Source organism: Cavia porcellus, unplaced genomic scaffold (genome assembly GCF_034190915.1).
Source record: "Cavia porcellus strain 051 isolate PalLab524CR breed Dunkin Hartley unplaced genomic scaffold, mCavPor4.1 scaffold_16, whole genome shotgun sequence".
In the NCBI taxonomy this organism is placed as follows: domain Eukaryota; kingdom Metazoa; phylum Chordata; class Mammalia; order Rodentia; family Caviidae; genus Cavia; species Cavia porcellus.
In genome coordinates this window covers 54547161-54570039 of record NW_026947499.1, presented here as the reverse complement: position 1 = coordinate 54570039, position 22879 = coordinate 54547161, and positions in this window count along the sequence as shown.

Sequence of the window (22879 nt, the reverse complement as noted above, 5' to 3'; positions counted from 1 at the left end):
TACTGGTTGTCTCTCATCCATTTCTCTCCCTAAACTTGTGCATCATGGAATGTCAGCACTGTTACAAGCTTCAGTGGGTATGGAGGGTGGAGGATGTCTAGACTAGGGTATCCTGAACATAGTCAGGTGGATTTTGGTCAAGCAATGAATGTCTGAATCATTTGAAAGTCAAGAATTGAGTCAACGTAAGCCGACCCAGATTACCCACAGCAACAGCATGTGACAGAAGTGACAATTCCTCACAGACAATTCCTCACAGAAGTGACAATTCCAGTCTTTCCTCACAATCATTCTGGCTCTGAAATGACACCAACAAAGGAGCCTGGGGCGTGCTCAGCTCTGTCTATACTCCTAGCTAAACTGTTTTCCAGCCCTATTTTACCAGTGGTGCCATTGCTTGTTATGGTATAGCTATAAAATGTCCCCCACCAATTCTCATTTGTGTAGAGAGAATTGGTTCACTGAGAACCAAGAGCTTGTTTTGGAAAGGTGGATCTGGCTCCCTGTCTCCTCCCTTTGCCCTCTCTGCTTCCCAGCCCCTGCAAGGTAAGTGGTTTTCCTCCACCATGCCATGCAACCAAGCCATTTCTCCCATGGAGCCAGCCAATCATGACTGTAACCTTGTGCCAAATTAAACATCTCCTTCTTTAAATTGTGGTGTGGAGTACAGTAAAACCTTGGATTGTGAGTAACTTATTCTTCCAGTGCTCCACAAGATTACAGCAAGCATTTCTAATGAATTTTAACTTAATAAACAATGTCTTGTAACAGAAACAGTGTGTTATACCAAACGTCACATGGTCACAGTGAGCCAATGGTTTTTCTCTCTTGGTCTCTGTGGGACAGTGGGTGATCCACTCCTAGTAGCATGAGGTTATGAAGAGGATCTTGTCTGCAGAAGAGGAGGAGAAAAAGGCAGAGGAATCCCTTACTTCAAGTGAGATTGTAGAGATGTGTAAAATGTAGAAAACAGTGCAAAATTTGTAGAAAAGCACCACCCAAATAAACCTGTAGCAGTGCAAGCAATGAATCTGTTTAATGATACATTCCACATTTCACTAACTTCTCAGAAGGAGGCAAAATGGATAGGTTCTTCGTTCAAGCTGCAAAAAAGGAAGGGATTCCAATGAGCCAGAAGATAGTAGATTTCATTAGTGAAAGTCGACCTACACTGTAACCCTCCTCTCTTTTGTCTCCCTCATGCAAACCACAAAGGTTTTCAAAGGTAGGTGCAGTTAATTTGTTTTTCCTTCTATTTTGTATTTTCTTTATTTTGTGTTATATTACAGTGTTGTGATCATTTTTATACAAATATTGGGATTGTGGACTGAATTATCTGAGTGTCCATTATTTCTTGTGGGGAAATTTGCTTTGATATATAAGTGCTTTGTACTACAAATGTGTTTCAGAACAAATTATGCTCTCTAACCAAAGTTTTACTGTGTTTTGTCCTAGTGATGAGGAAAGTGCCTAAGAAACCCATCTTAATAGAGAAGAGCAAAGCACCAGATGGTTGTCATCTCTCCATTCCAAATCTTCCTCAGAATGAGGTATAGGACACCAGGAGCACACTGTCATCATTGCTAGCAGTATCATCACAACAGGCCGATATTATCTCCATCTGCAGCATCAGCTGCAAGGAGAGTATCAGAAGCCGACATGTACCCAGGGCCTATGTGATGGGTGTGCCTCTGGAACTTCCGGCATATCATGGAAGCAAAGTCTTTATCCATTGACCAACTGATGAGTTCAGCAATAGGATCAAATTCCAAGCCCTGTGCAAGATCATTTCATATCACTTGTGCTTTTGATCAGTAACGGGGCTGTAGAAGAAAAAGAACAAGGTTTTGCTGTTGTTATCGTTGTTGTTGATGTTGTCGTTGTTAATCTCTTCTACATGGAAAACAGGTGTCAACTAAAAAAGGATTGTCAGGAGTTTTCAAGGACATCATTGAGACTCCATAGTTCAAATTGGATGCTGGATAGTGAATTAAAATGAACAGAGGTCTCGGGAAGACGCTGGGTCAAGTCCGAGGAATGTGCTGCTTCTTCTTCCAGCAGGAGGCGCTGTGCACAAACCTGACATTCCCTGGACCTCTCCTACACCACTCCAGATGCAGCGCTGGGGCCTGTCTGTGTGTTTCCACAGCTAGGGTTGCTCTCTCACTTGTCTTGTGAATAATTAGTGTGGTGTGTGTGTGTGCGTGCGTGTGTGTGTGTGTGTGTGTGTCCTCCAAACATTCACCCTAAGGGGTAGCTGACCAAGTGCAGGATCTGGGCACAGGTTGTGGATAAGCAGAAGACAAGAGACCTTGTCCACTTGGGCTGATCCTGATTTCTCCGTCCTCAGTGAACCATTCTGTGTGATGCACAGGGATTCATCAGAATCCCTGGCACCCGAGACGGGGGAACCACAAAGAGACCCGGCCTGCTGACAGTGATGTGGTAACACCTTTTCATAGCGCTGGCACAGAAAGAGTCCTCGATGCTTGCCAGTGGGAAAGCTTCACAGAGATCATGATTGTCATCACCCCTGTGCAGTTAGTCATTGACTCTTGGCCTCAGCCGAGCACTGCTCATGCCCCTCCACTTTCACCCCTCCACCTCGGGGTCCCTGAAGCTCAGAAAGGGACGGGGCCCTTTAAGAGACCAGCTTCACGCTTCAATGTTGCTTCAAAGAAATGTCAGAGGCTGAGTCCGCTCTGGAATGTAATGTGTCCTGTCAATCAGCTCTCAGACCGAAGACCTGCCAGGTCCATCGACAGAGGCCCAAGAAGATTTATTTTGTCTCACTTAATTGCCCTTTTTGCTTTGTAAACATAAAGGTTGCAGCTTATGGTCTGACAGCTAGAGTAGCCTTTTTCTTATCAGAAAAAAAATGACATTTGAGTTCTTAGAAACGATTTTCCTCACTCCTCTCTAAAGCCCACCCTGCTTCTCCTGTGTCTGGTGCAAAGGCTTGCAGGTGGCCTGGAAAGACCTCAGTACCACAGCCAGCGGGACCCCAGGCGCTCAGGCAGGTACCGTTCCTCTCAAGCTGCACTCATTTTTCCTAAGAAGTGAGGGTGGGAACAGGATTTGCCTTGGAAGGTTACTGTGAAAATTCACTGGACAGGGCAGGGGAGGGATTGAGAGCCATAGCAAGGAGCTGAAGCTTCTGGGACCATTCTCGGTTCTGCCACTTACTATGTGATTTAGCTTTCTCTGCCTCAGTTTCCTTCTCTGCAGAACGGGGATGATAGGAATAGCAGGAGCACAGTGTCTTTAGAAGGATTTGATAGGCTGGGTTAAGCAGATAGTCAGGGCTGCATAAGGAGAGATATTTAAATGATCGTGTGCCAAATGATTAGCTCCTGCCTCACACACAATAGGTAGGTAGCTATTGTTCTTTTCAACATGATTCCTCAAAAAGTATTTTGCTTATTAATTAGCATTTAACAATTTGGGGATTTCATGTGAAATCCAGATTTCTGGCTTTCCTTGAAAAGCTGGCAGTTCTCAGGCATTACTGTACCACACTGCTGCTGCATACTGGCTCCTGCCAAATCTGCTAGGCCTGTGGCCATTGGTCTCCTGTCGTCCAACCACGGTTCTTACCCTCAGAGGATGGAGCTACCCCAGTCCTTCTTTCCTCTCAGAGTGCTCGTCCAGTGTTGAGCTCAGGAAATGCACCATCTGGCTATGGAGTGATTTTCTAGCTTTGACAGAGAGATGGCTGTGTCCCTGGCTGCAGTTTCCTGAGTAACTATCTCTCCACTCCCAGACCCTCTGCCCCCTGAACCACAGGGGCCTGGTGAATTCCCTGAGAGACTCGGTATGGAATTTCAGAGGGAAAGGTTATAAAGAATTTCCATGTTTCTGCTTTTTGAACACACCCTTGTATCAGCCATTTAAACTTAATTTCTAGGTTATCTAAATCCTTAGAGCTTCTATGTGGACATAATAATATGTGGTCTGCTTCAAACGCAGAAGGTATTATAGCCTGTGAATATATATATATATATATATATATATATATATATATATATATATTCCTCTGTAAATTGGTCCTATTTGTATCCCTAGAAGTTATTTCTTTGCCCTTCTGGTTTATATTGTCTTGCTGGAAACATCAATCTGATTATGACCTGTAAGAAAATGACCAACAAGTGAAACATTTGGAAATCATTTTGATGATTCATCCCCTCCCCCACCGAATGGTGGGGGAGGGGATGAATCCTTCTTTGCAAAAATTATCTAAGACATCGTTGTGGGTAGTGGGTTAGCATCATGAAGGTAAAAAGGATGGGTGGTATACAATATAGAGTGGTGAACACAGGTACCCTCTAAAGAGGCAGCTAAAGCTAAGCTCTGGTCAGTGGTTCCTCACCAGAAATAGGACCACATTGTTACCACATAATCTTATTTTTAAGGAAAACCTGGCACCCATAAGTTGAGGGATGAAAGGTTCATTTTGAGTTACATTTTGTAGGGGTTTCAGTGCTTTTCTGGCTGTCCTCAAGGCAGGCTGACATGACAGAGGAGGTGGCACTCCTGGCATGGCAGCAGGAAGCAGAGAAGGATGAAGAGAGGAGGGAAGGACATGGACCTCCCAGGCGATGTGCATGTGACCTATCTCTTCCTGCCAGGCTCCTCCTCCCAATATGACACCCAGCTCTGAACCTGTCAGTGGACTAACCCAGCGATGAGTATCACATGCCCGTGACCCACCACTTGCCCAAAGCCCCAGCTATGAGCACATGAGTCTTTCAGAGGACATTTAGATCTAAACCGTAACACTCGGAACTCTTGATATTTTTTAATCTAGAAGTCTACTGATCTTTAAATATTGGCAACTACTGATAAATTTAAAAGAAAACAACTCTATAAGCCAAACAAACACATCGATGGGATAAATTTGGGCCCAGTTATGCAAACTCTGCAGGCAGAATACTCATACTGTGCTTGGGAAGTGGAGTCAGAGGACTCAGGGATGGACTGTGAGTGTTGACCTTTGCCAGCTGATTGCCAGCATCATTGAAACTATCAGAGCTTTGATTTCCTTATCACTAATATGATGCCATGGCTATTTGCCTAAAAGAGTTATTGTTGGGGATGAAATAACAAAGTTCTTGTACAAAGCTTTGTGCAAATAGCAAATGCCCAGGAATTAGGCAGTGAATGTCAGAGGATTCCTATGTGGGATGCATGTGCCTTTTTTTTTTTTTTCTGATTTTCAAATAGGTTTTTTTACAACCTGGGCAGTGGATTGTGGCTAATCACAATGTGGATATGACTTAATCTTGGTCACTTCCAGGTACTCTTGAGGGATCTCCTCTTATTTTTCCTTCTGATTGGTTTCTTTAGGGCTGAATCCAGCAACCCTGTAAGGTATAACTCTAACTTCCCTTCTCCTTTACCTACACAGCAGAGAAAAACAAACATTGCTGTCTGCTGTGATCTCAGCTTGCTGCGGATTTGTCTAGGGAAGACCAAGTTTGTCTGCGTGTGTGTGTGTGTGTGTGTGTGTGTGTGTGTGTGTGTGTGTGTGTGCACGCGCGCACCTTCATGTATTGGGTCACAGAAGCCCTGGGCAGGGACTGCTGATTGCCACGTTCTTCCTGGGCATGAAATGAACAGTTAGCAGAAGGTGTTTTATGCACTGCCCCAGATCTCTGTGAATTAGCCTGCCATTAGTATGAAAAATACGAAGCAATAAATAGTCGCAATATTTAACACTGTCTTCAAAGCCTGGTTGCCACAGGCACAACCAATGCCCACAGTGTTAAAGAGCCATGGGAGCAGGCTCTAGCTAAAGCAAGCCCTGGACACCTTAAAAATATGTCACATGTGTATATTTGCACACACAGGTGCAAATACGTGACCACATACACATGCAAACACATACACTGCAGGTGTACATATTTCCACTTACATTCAGCAAACATCAAGGCACAATCACACATATGAGCTGATAAGTGAAATGTACCCAGGTAAGTGCTCCTGGACGTAAATTTGTGCGTGTGCACTCACACATCCTCTCTCCTTGTACTGACAGGTGGGCCCCAATATGCAGTCACATACAGACATAATTGCACACACACATTGAAACAGTCACCCATCCTAGGTTTCATAGTTTTGTCCAGTCTGGTAGCAGAACCTGTTTCCTGCCCATGTGCAATAGAGAGGTGGCCAAATGATGACATCACTTAGTGATCACTCAACTTGATGACAGCTCCACAAGATGAAATTTTAAAGGATATTACACAAGATTAGAACAGTGGCTACATAGAATTAGGGACTCAGACATTTAAGTATGCTAAAAAGAATATGAATGTCCTAGGGGTATAGCTGTTTGGCAGGGCACTTGCTTAGCATGTGTGAGAGAGGCCTTGGGTTCCATCCCTCTCCCAGGACTGCCGAATAAGTAAACCATAAATAAAACTTAAAAGTGTGAACAAACAGTAGTCTTTTTTCAAATAATTAGTATCAGTGGTCCCCAACATTTTTGGTATAAGCCCTTAGTTTCAAAACAGGCAATTTTTTCATGTGTGGTAGAGGTGAGAAGGGAATCCTAGTATTTTGATGATTCAAAAGACTGTGAATCTAGCTTCCCTGCCTCATCTGCTCTGCTCAGGTAGGATCTGAGCTCCCATGAGAATCTTATGTCCTTAGTGACCTGGGAGGAGGCAGAGCTTAGGTGGTAACGCCAGTAATGGTGAGCACTGTAACCACATATGAAGCTTTAGCCACTTACTTCCTGATGTGTGGCCTGGCTCCTAACAGGCCATGGACCAGTCTGTGGCCCAGAGGTTGCATACCCTCAATTTGTATTAGTGAAGACAGGAATAGACTCTGATGATCTTGCTTCTCCAGGCTCATAATCAGTAATGCAGTTTTCAAGGCTCCTTTTTGTCTTAAGATCCCATTTACACTCACAAATTTGTATAAACCTTGTCTCAGTACTGTTTCTCATCCACTGCTGTGCATGTGATTCTCCAGATAACCTGTGCAATTTCTCTTTCCTTAAAAAACTTTATTCTGCCATTTCTCTATGTCTTTGTACATTCTCTGACATCTGTCTGATAGGCTCTTTTCTTCCTCTCTCATGTTTTAAAGGCCAGCAGAAATGTCACTTCTGGGAATTCTTGTACATGATGCATCAGGAAAAACAAACCAATGTGAGTTTACTGTGCACAGGCCCTGTTTAAGAGGCTTAAAGGTGGATGTAACACAGACTGGGCCCACTCAGAATCCCCAGAACTAGCCTCTCTGGCTAAACCTAAGCTCCTAATACACCTGCACACAGGATCTGTGATTCTTTAATCATTGTGTCGGAAGTATTTACATATCTCTGTTCTTCTCTAAACAAAGAGTTCCTTGAAGTTAAAAGTTCTGCCTTTTATTGTATCACCTTAGCAGAATGTCTGGATTAATGTGGATAGTTGATAGGTTTATCAAGTAAAAGAAGAAATCTATTATGAGAACATACAAATGGTAAAAAACCATTATGAGCCATAAGCAGAGGCATTGCTGGAAAATCTTGTAATGAAGGAGGTAGAAGGTAATCTTGTTGATATGACCTTGTGAAGGATTTCAAGTGATGCCTTGAGGTTTTGTTGGTTAGTGAGATAAGGGAGAGCTATGTGCATCCTGTCTACTTCCTGCTACCACCATGTCCCAAGTCAAGACTAGCTTGAAGGGTCCAGTGGGAGCTGAAATGAGAGGAAATGAACTAAATCTATCAGTGGATAAGATAAAAGGATAAGGTTAGAGAGAGGAGGATGGGTTGGTCTCTGCTCAGATAACTGACAGAGCCAATGTGGTCTAGTGGGAAAAGCAAAGATTTTGAAGATGGATCTGGGTTTGGATCCTGAGCCTGCCACTTACTAGTTCTCTGGCCATGGGTAAGTGATAGAGCATTTGTGACTACATTTTCCTTCTCTGTGAAGTGGGTAACACGTTGAATGTTATTATGGAAATGCTGGGAGTGTTAAATAAGATAATACATATAAATATTTTTAGCAAGTTCTAGGCACGGAGTGAGTACTCAAGCTAAAGCTTTTATTGTAGGGGGGACAGCCAAGATCTCAATACTTCAATGCATTTTCCAACCTGCTCAACAGACTCTGCAAAAACCTGTTGAGTGTAGCATGCGGGATGTCACTGCTGCATCACACTGTGGGCCATTCCTGTGCTTAAGCAGATGTTGAGGAGAATGGGAATGAAGCTCTTCCCAATGCAAGGAGGGTCACCAGCCTTCGTTAAGGAAATGGCTGAAATTGCATTAACATGCATATATTGACCAAATATCCACACTCTGGGATAATGAAAAAGACCACAAAGATGACTGAGCAAATTTGACATCTTTGCTATCTCACACAGGCAATGAACAGAAGCATATTCTAGCTGGTTCTCCCACCTTTATTGCTATTCTAGCTGGCATTCTCATGTTCTGATCATGTCAGGCCCTTCTGTCATTCACCTTTGGAGACAAGAACAAGTCCAAAATCCTTAATCTTACTTTAAAGTTTCTTCATGACCTAGAATCTTTCCAATGTCTTTTCTTGGCATTTGAGGCTTGTTCCTTCTGCTCCTGCTGTGTTATTATTCTTTCATTTAGTCCACAGTGTCAAGCTCCTTCAGACCTCTAGACTTTTGCAATTGGTGTCTATGTATCTTGAGCCGCACACTCTTTCCTGAAAGCCCTCTTGACATGCAGTCTGCTCTTCTTGACTTGGCCAACTCCCCATTGCACCTTAGGTTTTGGCTTACTAAAATGATGGTGAGATCTTACATGACTTCCTGGGTTGGACATCAAGTATTTGAAAAATTAAAACCTGAAATGCTACCAAATTCAAAATGGTTTCAGTGGTGACACAATGCTATAGATGGAAAATTTCATACCTAAACTCCTGTAATGATCACAGTTGAAATGCAGGTGCACTACAAAAATTGAACAAAATTATCTTCATGCTATGTGTACAAGGTATGGATGAAACATAAATAAATGCCACATTTAGATTTGGTTGCATCCCCAACATACAATATTATATGTAAGCAAAGTTTTAAAATCTAAAGAATTAGAAATCTGAAATACTCCTGGTCTCAAACATTTCAGATGAAAGATATTTAAACTGTTGAATGTTCATTTCTTTCATACTTTGAAGTTTTTTTGTAAAATCTGTATAGTTGAAATTAATTACCTATTGGTGGTGACTTTTTATTTAATTTCTCTCTTGTTGGTTTTCAAAATTCATGAGGATGGGTAGAACAATGGCTAATTATTCTTACTTTTCAATCAATCATGCATTAGCCTCCCATCCATCCTCATACTCAACCATCCATAAATTAATCCATCTATGGATCCATCCATCCATCCATCCATCCATCCATCCATCCATCCACCCGTTTACTCAACCCAATATACCACTCAAAAAAACAAATGCTCTAAAAAATTGCTTGTAAATTGGACCACTGGTGATCTCTGTGGAGACTTATTCATACATTCACAGATTTTGCTATTCATATAAAATTTATTAGAAGATATACTTACGACCATCACAGTGCCTAGTACAAGTGGCCAAAAATCTAAGTCTATCTGAAGATGCAACTACTAACCATGGTTTAAATTTTGTTTTCAATCAAAAAAGTGGAAGCAAGGTGAGACACAGAGCTAAGTAAGTTGTTTGGGATGAACCGTAGAGGTTTAATTAAGAAACTGTTGGTGTGTGGAAGGCATTTTAATTAATGTTAAAGCTGGGTGCATGGAGGGCTTTTAGGAGCTCTCATAATATACTACTAGTGTGTAAGCCAGTTCATTTCTCAGGGCTGTGTGCCCTAGCCCATGACCTCATCCATGGCAATGTGTTGGCAGTATGTAAGTCACCACGTTAGTCCCAGTCACTTGCCTACATTTCTGCCTTTTTGTTTTGTTAATAAGGTCTTAAGATTCAAACGTTTTGGTTTGAGCCTTGATCTTCCCTATGGATTGAATTCTCTATACTCACAGCTCCCCTAAGAGTGACCCCTGTCTCTAACAGAACTGTGAAACTTTGCACACCTGAGCTGCATCATCCGTCAGAACTCATAGCTGTCTAGATGACCCATAGACCATTGTGGACTGAGCTTTATCCTAGCCTCCTCTTTCAAATGATGAACAGAAGTGGTGGGAAATATTTTCAAAACTCCTTTCTCCCCTTAATAATCTCTAGCTTAAGGCATAGTTCAGAGCTATTACATCAGCTAAAGACCACAGAGCTATTACATGAATTAACAACCACACTAATTGTTCACAGCTATTACATGAACTGATGTTTACAGAAGACTTATCAAAGTGTGTGGTCATACATCTTATTTTATCTTTGTTGTTATCAATATTCCAGGGCACAGTTCTGCAAAGCAAAGAGCACTTATCCCACAGTCACGAGATTTTCCCGGAGTCTGTAACTAATTTAAGTGTCACTTGGGACAAGTCCCTTAATACCTATAGGCCTCAATTTTCCTATTGGAAACTATCTCAAGGACCTTATTTAACTAGAATTTGCCTTATTTTCTGCAGACTTAATTCCCCCAAACACTGGAATGGTGTATCAATTCTCTAATAACCCTTATAGCATTAAGTAATTAAAACACAACAATCAAATCAAAACAAAAAGAAGATTCATGTGGCCGACCAGTGAGGCCACTAGGCTTTTACCTTTCTGTCTCATTCTCAGCTTGTCATTTCCTTTTATTCACTTCTTTCACTAGGTGGTCATTCCCCAAGTACTGGTGAATGTCTGGGTGTTCAATAGACCATTCCAGTAACCACAGTGGAAAGTGCATTTTTCTCCAATTGTCTTCCAAAATCTTGGAATACACATCTCTAGGGATGAACTGAATAGTGTGCCCATCCTGGGACCTGTTCTTGAGACCTAGTGCGGGCTCGTACTGCAACCATCTCGTACTGCAAGCTCTGAAGTCGATGACGGGAGCAGGTGCCGTAAAGCCTCATTGGATGGGGAGATGGGAGAGTTACTCCCTTCCCCAGGTAAGCTAGGGTACTGCATGGGAAGCAGGAGAGGGTGAAATAATAGCAAATACACAAAATCAGCATCGGGATGAAGCCTGTCATGATCTGGCTTGTCTTTTGCTCATCTCATTTCTTGGATTCAATACTCTTTTTTAAAAGAAATGAAAGGAAATGAAATTATGTCCTTTCATGTGCTTGTTGAACAATTCCTTTCCATCCCAGAGTTTCAGGGAACTGCTGTTCATTGCTGCAGAAAGAGATCATTGTTCGTTCCTCTGTGTTCCCATAATGCTGTCCTTTGATCTACAACTCAGAACTTATGATGATGTAATGCAACTACTTATTTCTGTACCTGTCTTCTCTACTAAATTGTGAGCCCCAGAAGGCAGCGACTGTAAGATTTATCTTTGTAGCTCTAGTGCCTGGAGTAGTCATGGTGCATAGTAGGTACTTAATAAATGTTCCTTGCATTAAAAAGATTCAATCAGACTGGAATTTATCAGAGCTTTGGCAGTGTCCCCAACTCAACATCATTTCTCTGTGTCCTGAAGGATACTGGGAAGATCAATGAGACAATATTACAAAGTCCTGGGAGAGGAGGGCATCCAGTGAATACATGGTTTTGTTATTGGTGGTGTATTGCTTATTAAGAGACCCTTGCACATTGCACCTGCCAGCAACCGGACAAGAGATATAAAAAGTCATGAGCAGAATGCCAAAGTGGCAAAAAGTTAAGCAGGAAAATATGGAAAACATCTGCTAAAAAGCTCATAATTTAAATTGGATTAGCAGGTGAAAGATGAGGGAGCCACCACAGCCATCCCTTCTTGGAGTATGAACATCTCATTTATAAAAATATTGATTCCACTGCTTTGGACATAATTGATTAATTACATTTTGGGAAAGAAAAATTGTTTCCAGGTCTCTGTGGGGTTTGCTGGCTTCATCTCACAATGTCTGGTTCCCCCATCTATTGATAACCTTATGCTTCAGGATTGCAACTTCTTTCTCTCTAGAAGTGAGGAGGGAGGAGGGAGGAGGTGTATGTTTATAAGAGAACTGGAAGAGTCTGTCTTTGAGGAATTCTTAGGTGGGCTTTAATAATACAGCCTAAAAATTGATTATTACAGTCACAGTTTTAGAAATGGAATGTGTTTTAGGAATTCTGTAATTCAAAGTTTCAAATCTTACCAGGCATCAATCATTGCATTTTAGGGGAAGAAGCCTGGAAAAACACTAAAATTCTTCTTCTTTCATTAAAAGACTAGTGCATGTTCCTTGTGGACGACTAAAACTATGTAGTAAAAAGAAAAACAATGGTTTTCTATTACTCTTTGAATTAAGTAGACCAGTTAATATTTTAAAATAATACACTTTCTATAATTTTACAAGGTCAGAATTATACTTTGTGTGTTGTTTTGAAGCCTGCTCTTCCACTTACAATGAACATTTCAATGATTTCTCTTTTCTGTTGCCCTTTAGACATGTTTTTAATGGATGGGTAAATTTTGTCATGTGTTTGTATAATAATGTTCTTTTTTAAAAAAAATTATTTCATTATTATAAGATAATGAAGATATTCTGGTATTCTTGTTTTGCTATTGAAAATTGCAATGCAATCACATCATGACATATAAAGTTCTGCTTATATCTCTAGATACTTTTGTTAACAGATGCTGGGATGCCAAGTGGTACCTTCCAGGCCGTTCTTGTCCTGAACAAAGAACTCCATAGGAAAACCAAAGGATGTAGAGGTTTTACATTTACTAAAGGTTAAAGGAAAGATTTTTTACATAGAAAAGAAGGGAGAAGAGATGTTTAAAGAACAAGAAGTTCTCTGAAGCCAAGTAGGGTGGGAAAAAAATAAAAAGCTTTGCATGTAGAGTGGTCCATTGGAGCAGAAAGAAGACGGTGCCCATGAAGCCAGTGGCTATCAGAGTTTATATCCCCATTCTGACATCAGATCCAGCTGTTCTATGCAGGTTCTGAAGCTGTTCTGTGCCTGCGTCTGGCCGTGAGTGATAGATGGCTGTGACTGACAGATGACGCTCTACTGTCTTGCTGTTTTGTCATGCCCTACGATCTCCTGCTGCTTCACTTTGGTAGGGTGTATTTCCTAGAGATAAAATTGCTTGAACAATAACTCTTTTTATTTTTAAGGTTTTGATATATACTTAAAGCTGCCTTCCAGAAAATATGCATCAGTTTTTACTTTACTAACAGTGGTTTTACTGCACTATTGCAAAGATAATACTAGTATCATCTGAAAAAAATTGTCAAGTTGAAAACCAAAGAAAAATACATTATTATTTTTATTTGCTGCTTTTCATAGAGACCTTATTTAAAATATGATTTATCCACCTGAAACATCCAACATTTTTAGTATATTTGAATACAAGCTTGTATAAAGATCAATATAATTTATTTTGGAGGATTTTTATCTCTCCAAAGAAATCCAGTACTCACTAGAATAATTCCCCATCTCCTCACTTCTTCTGAAGACAATCACCTATTTACGTTCTGTATCTCCATATTTGCATACTACAAACATTTTGTATAAATTTTGCTTTGTGTGTATTCTGGAGCCAGAAAATGTGACTTTCTAACTTTTTTCAGTTAACATAACACTTTCAAAATTAATCCACATTCTTCTATGTCTTAGAATTTTATTCCTTTTTATGATTGGATACTATTCCACTACATGGATATACCACATTTGTTATTCATTTGTTGATTGACATTTGAGTTATTATAATGTTTTTGCTATTATAAATAATGCTTCTCGAATATTTTTGTGCAAATTTTTCTGGGAATGTATATTTTAATTTTTGGTGAATATATGTTGAATATATAGATATCTAAGACTACAGCTGGTATGTTATGTGATAATTGTATATATTGTATCTTTAGAAAAAGTGCTAGACAGTTTTTCAAGGCCACTGTATGATTTTACATTTCCATTGGTAATGAAAATGGGTTGCTATTTTTCCACACCCACTCCCAAACTTAAAGTCTTTAAAAAACTTACATTCAGAAATAACCCTAGCATGCACAGGAGGTACCCATGAGCCTAACTCAGTCATGCCCAGCAAACTTCAAGCTGCTAGCAGGGGCCAAAATCCAGTCCACGGCCCTGAACACACATTTGGGTTGAATCCCGGCCCACAGGGAAACCTTGGAACTTCATTCCCAGGTGGCAAGACCATGCCCTGTATCTGAGATCATGCTAGGACTCATAGGAGGTACCTGCGGGCCTAAGTGGGTCACACCAGGTGAACTCCAAGCAGCTAGCAGGGGCCAAAATCCAGTCTGGGTCCTGAACATGTGCACAAGTCGAATCCCAGCACACAGGGAAACCTTTGAATTTTGCTCTCAAGTGGTAAGACCATGCCCCACATCTGAAGTCACCCAAGTCACACGGGAGTCCCCTTGGGCCCAACTGTCCCATGTTGAGCAAGCTCCAGGTGGCTAGCACATGCCTGCATTCTTCCCCAGAAGCTAAAAGTGGGCCAGGTGATTCCTGGTGCATGGGGGAAGCTTAGAAACATTGTTCAAAAACCAGAAATACAGGAAAATGACAAAATGAAGGAGCAAAATGCAATCTCAAACTTCCAGCCCAACCCAAGCAAGCATAGGAGACATGGACACAGAAGAAAATATAAGCCACACACATGAAATCCCTGAGGTGATATGAATTGAAGTAAAGAAACAACTCCAGGAAGCTATAAAAGAACTCAAATCAGAAATAGTCTTCCAGGTAAAAGAAGAAATAATAAATGTAATGAAAGAAATGCTAAACACATCTAAAGAAGACATAGTTAAAAAATTAGAGGAACAATGCAAAAAGATGGAAACCCTGAATGAACAATATAGGAAACAAACAGAATGTATGAAGCAGATTCAAAGAGATATACAGGAAATCAAAAATTCCATCAAAAGTTGGTAAAATTGCCTCAATGAAAGTGAAGATAGAATTTCAGATCTCAAAGACAAGATTGCAGCTAGTGAACAGGAAAGGAAAGATCTTTTAAAAATAAAAAGGAACTAGGAAATAACAGCTCAACAACTGCAAGGTGATACAAAGAAAAACAACATAAGATTGATAAGTATAAACAAAAAGGAAGGTGACAACACAAATGATATTAAAAGGCTACAGAAGAAATAGCTGAAAATTTTCCAAAAGTGAGAATGAAAACTGACATACAGATCAGTGAAGCAGATAGAACTCCAAATAATCAAAAGAAAGCAGATAGAACTCCAAATAATCATAATAAAAATAAAACTACACCCAGACATAGAATGACCAACATCACAGGAATCCAACATAAGAACAGAATATTAAAAACTGCTAGAGAGAAGAGACATACCACCTATAATGGAAAGCCAATCAGACTCACAGCAGACTTCTCAACACAAACAATGAAGTCAAGAAGAGCATGGAGTGAAGTATTTTAGATCCTAAAGGAAAAGGACTTCCAATCCAGACTGACGTACCCTGCAAAACTGTCCTTCAAGATGGATGGAGAGATAAGATACTTCCATGACAAAGAACAACTGAAGAACTTCATGATCACCAAACCAAAAAATATTGAAAGACATTCTAGACAGACATAGGAAAAAAAAAAAACCACTAAACAAGGCAAACAATTAAAGAGAGTGGAAAAGTAAAGAATCAACAGCAGAAAGATAACATAACATGTCAAAAGTAAATACATATATTGGTTTACATATATATATATATATATATATATATATATATATATATTAGTTATAACCATTAATGTAAATGGCCTCAATTCACCAATTAAAAGAAACAGAGTTGCAGAATGGAGCAAGAAATAACATCCAATCATATGTTGTATACAGGAAATCCATCTAACCCAAAAGGAAACTCATAGACTGAAAATCAAAGGATGGAAAACAATACTCCATGTGACAGGATACCCCCCAAAACCAGGGATAGCTATTCTGTTTGCACACAATGTGAACTTCAAACCAAAAATGATCCAGAGAGATAAAGAAAGTCACTACATACTAGTTAGTGGATAACTTCAAAAAGAAGAGATAACAATCTTAAATATATATGCACCAAATTTGGAAGCATCCAGCTATACAAAACAAATATTAACAGAAATGAAAAATCAAATAAGCAATAACACATTTATAACAGGAGATCTTAACATGCCATTGATACAAAGGGACAGATCAACTAGACAGAAAAAGAAATAGCAGAACTGAATCACACCTATGAACAAATGGACTTGATAGACATATACAGTGTTCCACACAACAACATAAGAATACACATTTTTCTCAGCAGCACATGGAATGTTCTCTAAAATAGACCATATACTAGCCCCCAGAACATGCTTAAGTAAATGCAAAAGAATTGAAATCATCCATGCTTGTTATTCGGTCTAGAAATTAATGAAAAAAGAAATTGCAAAACCCCCACAAACACATGGAAATTGAATAAGACACTCCTGAGCAATCAGTGGATCACAGAGGAAATTAACAAAGAAATTAAACAATACTTACAAGCAAATGAAAATACAAATACATCTTACCAGAACTTGTGGGATGCAATGAAAGCTGTCCTCAGAGGAAAGTTTATTGTGGTGAACTCCCACATCAGGAAAACAGAATGAAAACAAATAAAAAACTGATGTTACACTTCAAACATCTTGAAAAACAAGAGCAAATCAAGCCCAAAGCCAAAAGAAGAATGGAAATTATAAAGGTCAGAGCAGAAATCATTGCAATAGAGACTAAGAAAACAATACAAAGAATCAATGAATCAAAGAGTTGGTTCTTTGAAAGAGTAAATAAAATTGACAGGCCTCTATCCAACCTTATTCAAAAAAGGAAAGAAAAAACTCAAATCCATGCAATAAGGAATGAAAAGGGTGAAATCACTACAGACCCTATGTAAATACAGAAGATAATCAATAGCTATTGTGAAAACCTCTACTCTCATAGGCTTGATAACACAGAAGAAATGGACGGATTCCTAGAAACATATGAATTACCAAAGCTGGGTCAAGAAGATGTAAAGCTGCTGAATAACCCAATTTAAATTAATGAAATTGAAAATGTAATTAAATCTTTACCAACAAGGAAAAGCCCAGGTCCAAAAGCATTCACTTCAGAATTCTACAAGAAATTCAAAGTTTTAATGCCAACACTCCTCAAACTCTTCAATGAAATTGAAAGGGAAACAATTCTCTCTTAACTCATTCCTGGAAACAAACATTACTCTAATACCAAAACCTGAGAAAGACCCAACTAAAAAAAGACAGCTACAAGCCAATCTCCCTAATGAATATAGATGCAAAAATTCTCAATAAAAGTTTGGCAAACAGAATGCAGCAAATCATCAAGAAGATTATACACCATGACCAAGTAGTATTAATCCCAAACATGCAGGGATGGTTCACCATATGCAAATCAGTAAATGTAATCCATCATATCATCCATAGAGCCAAAAATAAGAACCACATGATCATTTCTATAGATGCAGAAAAAGCTTTTGATAAGGTCTAACACTTATTTATGATGAAAACCTTACAGAAAATTGCAACAGATGGTCTTTACCTCAATATGATAAAATCCATCTATGACAAACCAACAGCCAATATCATATTAAATGGCTAAAAACTGAAGGTCTTTACTTTAAAATCAGGAATCAGACAAGGAGGACCATTATCACCACTCCTATTCAATATAGTGCTGGAAATACTAGCCAGAGTAATTAGACAAGAGAGAGAAATAAAAGGAGTAAAGATAAGAAAAGAAGTTAAATTATCATTATTTGCAGATGACATGATACTCTTCATAGAAGACCATCAAAACTTCATTGAAAGACTCCTAGATATAATAAATAGACTCAGTAATGTAGCTGGGTATAAAGTCAACACTCAAAAATCAGTAGCATTGACTTCTGGGAGAACATAGCAGACAGATAGCAGCAGCTACAGAGGCTCTCTGAAACACCCAGCTTAGAATTCAGGAATGGTGCTGAGTAAGGAATCATAAGCAAGAGGAGATATGCCCCGGTGACCCAAGAATGAACTGGGCTGAGAGAAACCAACTGGGAATGCAATCCTGGTGCTATAACAGGAACAGATAAAGCCTCAGCGTGGAAGCTGGAGCCCGCACCATTGGAAACCGCGATTTGGGTTTCCTGCCGCCGTCACTGCGTCTGCATCAGCTTGGCAGGGAGAGATACGTGCGGAAGCTCTGAGAACGGGAATTGGTGAACTGAGTTGAGAGCGGGACAGGCGGGGAGCCATGCATCCACCTCCAGTGAGTGAAGGAAACCTGGGACTCTCCCACGGTCTAGGAGACTCCAACAGAGGACATTCTGCGACCAGGCAGACTTGCGGGAACAGGGCGCTTCAGTGACTTCAGTCACCAATCCTCCTCTCAAGCAGGATTTGGTGAGCAGTGCCTAGCCCATGTGACGCTGCTGGCTGAGACTCAGTAGGCTTAGCACAGCCCAGGTCCCAGCTCCTGAAGGTGACCTGGAGGGGCGGGCCCCGCATAGGCTGCCTGGTCTGCAACTTCCTGGTGCTGCGGTGGGCGGGAACACCTAGCCGGCGCAATTCAATCAGACTGTGGCTGACAGGGAAGAAAGTGGGGCCTCCTATATACGCTTGCATATATAAGGAACAAAGAATATGGGAAGAGGCAGCAACAAGAAAGGCTCCTCAGCCCCCAATCCTGAGAAAGAGGCAACAGCAGACCCAGCACCAATAGATATAAAGCGCTATCTCGAGAGCCTCATAGACAAGTTCAGGAATGAAGTTATTAATGACCTGAAGCTAGACATAAGCAGAATAGTTAGAGAAATGCTAAGCACCACCCAAGAAAAAACAGATGGTGGAATGGAAGAACAGAAAAAGAGGGGAGAATTGTTTAATGGAGAAAATAGAGAAAGCATAGAATTCGTGAAGCAGATTCAAAGAGAATATCAGGAAACTAAAAAGTCTATCGAAAACTGGCATAACAGCTTGAAAGAAACTAAGGACAGATTATCTGAACTGGAGGGCAGATTTGTAATATGGGAGCATGAAATAAAAAACTTCTTAAAAATAACAAAGAAACAAACAGCAATAATACAAAGACTAGAAGATGATAAGAGGGTCTATAACTTAAGAATTAAGAACATAAAAGAAGAAGTAGGGACACAAACAAATGAACTACAAAAGCTACTCACAGAAATAATCCAGGAGAATTTTCCTAATTTAGCAAAAGGTAATGATACTCAGTTGTATGAAGCATACAGGACCCCAGCCACCTACAACCCAAACAGAGCAACACCCAGGCATATAATAATTAAAATTCCAGAAATCTAATACAAGAACAGAATACTAAAAGCCATCAGAGACAAGAAACAGATCACTTACAAGGGAACACCCATCAGAATTACAGCAGACTTCTCGGCACAAACCATCAAATCACGAAGAGCATGGGGGGAAATAATTCAAGCTTTGAAAGATAATAATCTCCAGCCAAGATTGATATATCCTGCACAACTATCCCTGGAAATTGATGGAAAAACAAGGTGCTTCCAGGATAAAGAGGAACTAGGGGAATATGCAACCACCAATTCAACTCTACAGAGAATACTGCAAGATATTCTAAAAAAGAAAAATATGAAGAATCCAGAAGTAGTGGCAGAGAGGCCACAATGAATGGAGCAGAAAACAAAATGAAGAAGACAAACTGACAACTAATGACAGAAAAAGAGCTCAACAGAAATGAGGCAGAGAAGATTGGATGATAGGAACAGCTATTTTGGAGAAAATGACATCTTAAGAGGTAATACTGATTTAGTATCATCTTGTTTTGAAGTCTCATCAAGCTTTTGTTCTTCTGTCTCCATTGGTCTAAACAGGTGGTATCTTATTGGATTTTATTATATATGATAGTATAAGCAAAACCTTTATAGACAAGGAGATTATACAGAAACCATTGTTTATTTTCTGTTAGTTAATTCTAAATACCCTGTAATACTGTCATTCTCTTAAATGGTTTTACATTGTTTTGATATATTTTATGCTACAGTATATGAAGTTATACTCAAAGATTTCAAGGAAAGAGACAATATGGTAATTACTTTTATGTCGAGATAATCTTGTGGTGAAACACTATTTTGCTTAAATGGTTGTTTTGATCTGCGCTGTTTTGCTGTTATGCCCTCTTTTATCTCAATCTCCATTTTATTATTTACTTTTTTATCCTTTTAATTAAGGGAAAAATAAATTAAAAAATAGCAGGATATATTATAGTAACCCACTTTGACTTTCCATTATCTTGATTTAAAGCCCTGTATTGCTCTCACCATCTTGTTTTGACTGATGTTCCTCTATTCTGTTTTGCTTGATAGTACCAGGTTCGAAAGTTTAGGCAACAGCTATGAAGATAGTGGGATTCATTATGACACCCATTCTGGTTGACTATTATCTACTTTTGAAGACCTATAATGTCTCCAATGTTTTGGTCTTGTTCTTTACTGTTTTGTTCAATTTTATTATAACTAATGATATAGGCAATTCTATTAGAGATAGCGGGAGGCATTATGGTAACCATTGTTGATCACCTAGTATTATGCTTTTATATTTATCTATTATGTCCACCCTTTTGATTTGACTGACTGTTCTGTTATGTCACATTTGATTCTACTCTCTTCCAAAAAAGTAGTAAGAACTGTGGGAGCAACAAAACCCAAAATGTGTAATTGTCATTGTACAAAAGAGAGGAAAAGAAAGTGCTCTAAATGATATAACTGCATGTATATTTAAATGTATAAGATAGATAATGTTATTACTGAGTTTTGTTGGATCATTGAACAGAACTGTTTGCAGTCTCACTGTTGGAATGTCCACTTTATAAGCTTTAATTTTGTAACTTGAACAATTGTTTCTGAGATGACAAAATGTAATCCATTAACTAGTGATTTCCTACTGTTTATTTTTTTCTGTAAATCTGTATAACTTGTACCCTTTCTCTGCTTTTTTTTCTTTTTCTCCTTAAATAAAATTAAAAAAAAAATCAATAGCATTCCTAAACACTAACAACAAAACTACTGAGAGAAAAATAAGAGAAGAAACACCATTTACAATAGCATCCAACAAAATGAAATACTTGGGAATTAATCTAACAAAAGAAGCAAAGGATCTATTCAGGGAAAATTATAATACCCTGAAAAAGAAATCTAAGAGGACCTCAGAAAATGGAAAGACATCCTTTGTTCATGGATAGGAAAAACAAACATTGTGAAAATGACTATTCTTCCAAAATTTTAATACAGTTTTAATGCAATTCCAATCAAAATGCCATTCACATACCTCACAGATCTAGAGAAATCACTCCTAAAATTCATCTGGAACCAGAAGAGACCTAGAATAGCAAAAGCAATTCTAAGCAACAAAAGCAAGGCAGGAGGCATCACAATCCCTGACTTGAAGTTATACTACAAAGCTATTGTAATAAAATCAGCACGGTACTGGAATAAAACAGACCTGAAGATCAATGGAATAGATTAGAAGATACAACTACAACTACATACACACTCAGCTACCTTATCTTTGATAAAGGGGCCAAACATATCCACTGGGAGAAAGATAGTCTCTTCAATAAGTGGTGCTGGAAAAATTGGCTTTCCATATGCTGAAAACTAAAACTAGACCCATGTCTATCACCATGTACTAAACTAAAGTCTAAATGGATCAAAGATCTAAATATTAAAACAGAAACACTAAATTTTCTGGAAGACAAAGAAGATAGAAATCTTGAAGACATAGAGGTAGGTAGAGAATTTGTGTACAAGAATCAAACTGCATGTGAAATACTTACCAGAATCAACAACTGGGATTGCATCCTATTAAAGATTTTTTGTATGTCAAAAGAAATCTTCAGCACAGTGAAAAAATTCCCGAAAATTGGGGCAAAAATCTTAGTGAACATTCTATCAGACAAAGGAGCTCTTTCCAGAACATATAAAGAATTAAAAAAAATTAGATTCCCAAAATTCAAAGACCCACTCCAAAAATGGGCATCTGAGTTGAATACATAGTTCTCAGATGAAGAAATACAAATGGCAAATAAATACACAAAAAATGTTCAGCATTATTGGTCATTGGAGAAATGCAAATTTAAACAACACTGAGGTTCCATCTCACTCCAGAAAGCATGGCTAGGATCAAGAAAACTACCAACAATAAATGTTGGAGAGGCTTTGGGGAAAAAAGAATTTTTGTGCAGTGTTGGTGGGAGTGCAGACTGGCGCAACCACTGTGAATGTCAGTCTGGGGATTCCTCAAAAAGCTGGAATTGGAGATACCATTTGATCCAGCTATTCTACTGGACATATTCCCAGAAGAACTGAAAACATCATATCACAGTGATATATGTATACCCATGTTTAAGGCAGCACAATTGGTAATAGTCAGATCTTGGAAACAACTTAAATACCCATCCACTGAAAAATGAATAAAAAAGATGTATTATTTTTATATGATGGAGTACTACTCAGCTATAAAGGATGATCAAATTGAGATATTTGAGATATTGAGATATTGAGATAAGTAAATGGGTACAACTTGAGACCATCATCCTAAGTGAAATAAATCAAACTCACATGTGTAAATACCATATAGACTCCCTAGTAAGAAATGGTAAGTAAGAGTACATATGATACAAAAAACTAAAAAAACACAGTGAAATGACAAGAATCCTCTTACAGGGTAAAAAATATTTTAGGGAAAATGAGGAAAAAGAAAAAATATCTAAAATTATATAAACATATGATAGCTCAGGTGATTGTACTACAAATTCTATAATTTCGTGGAACAAAATAGTTAACATTCATAGGATTGGAAC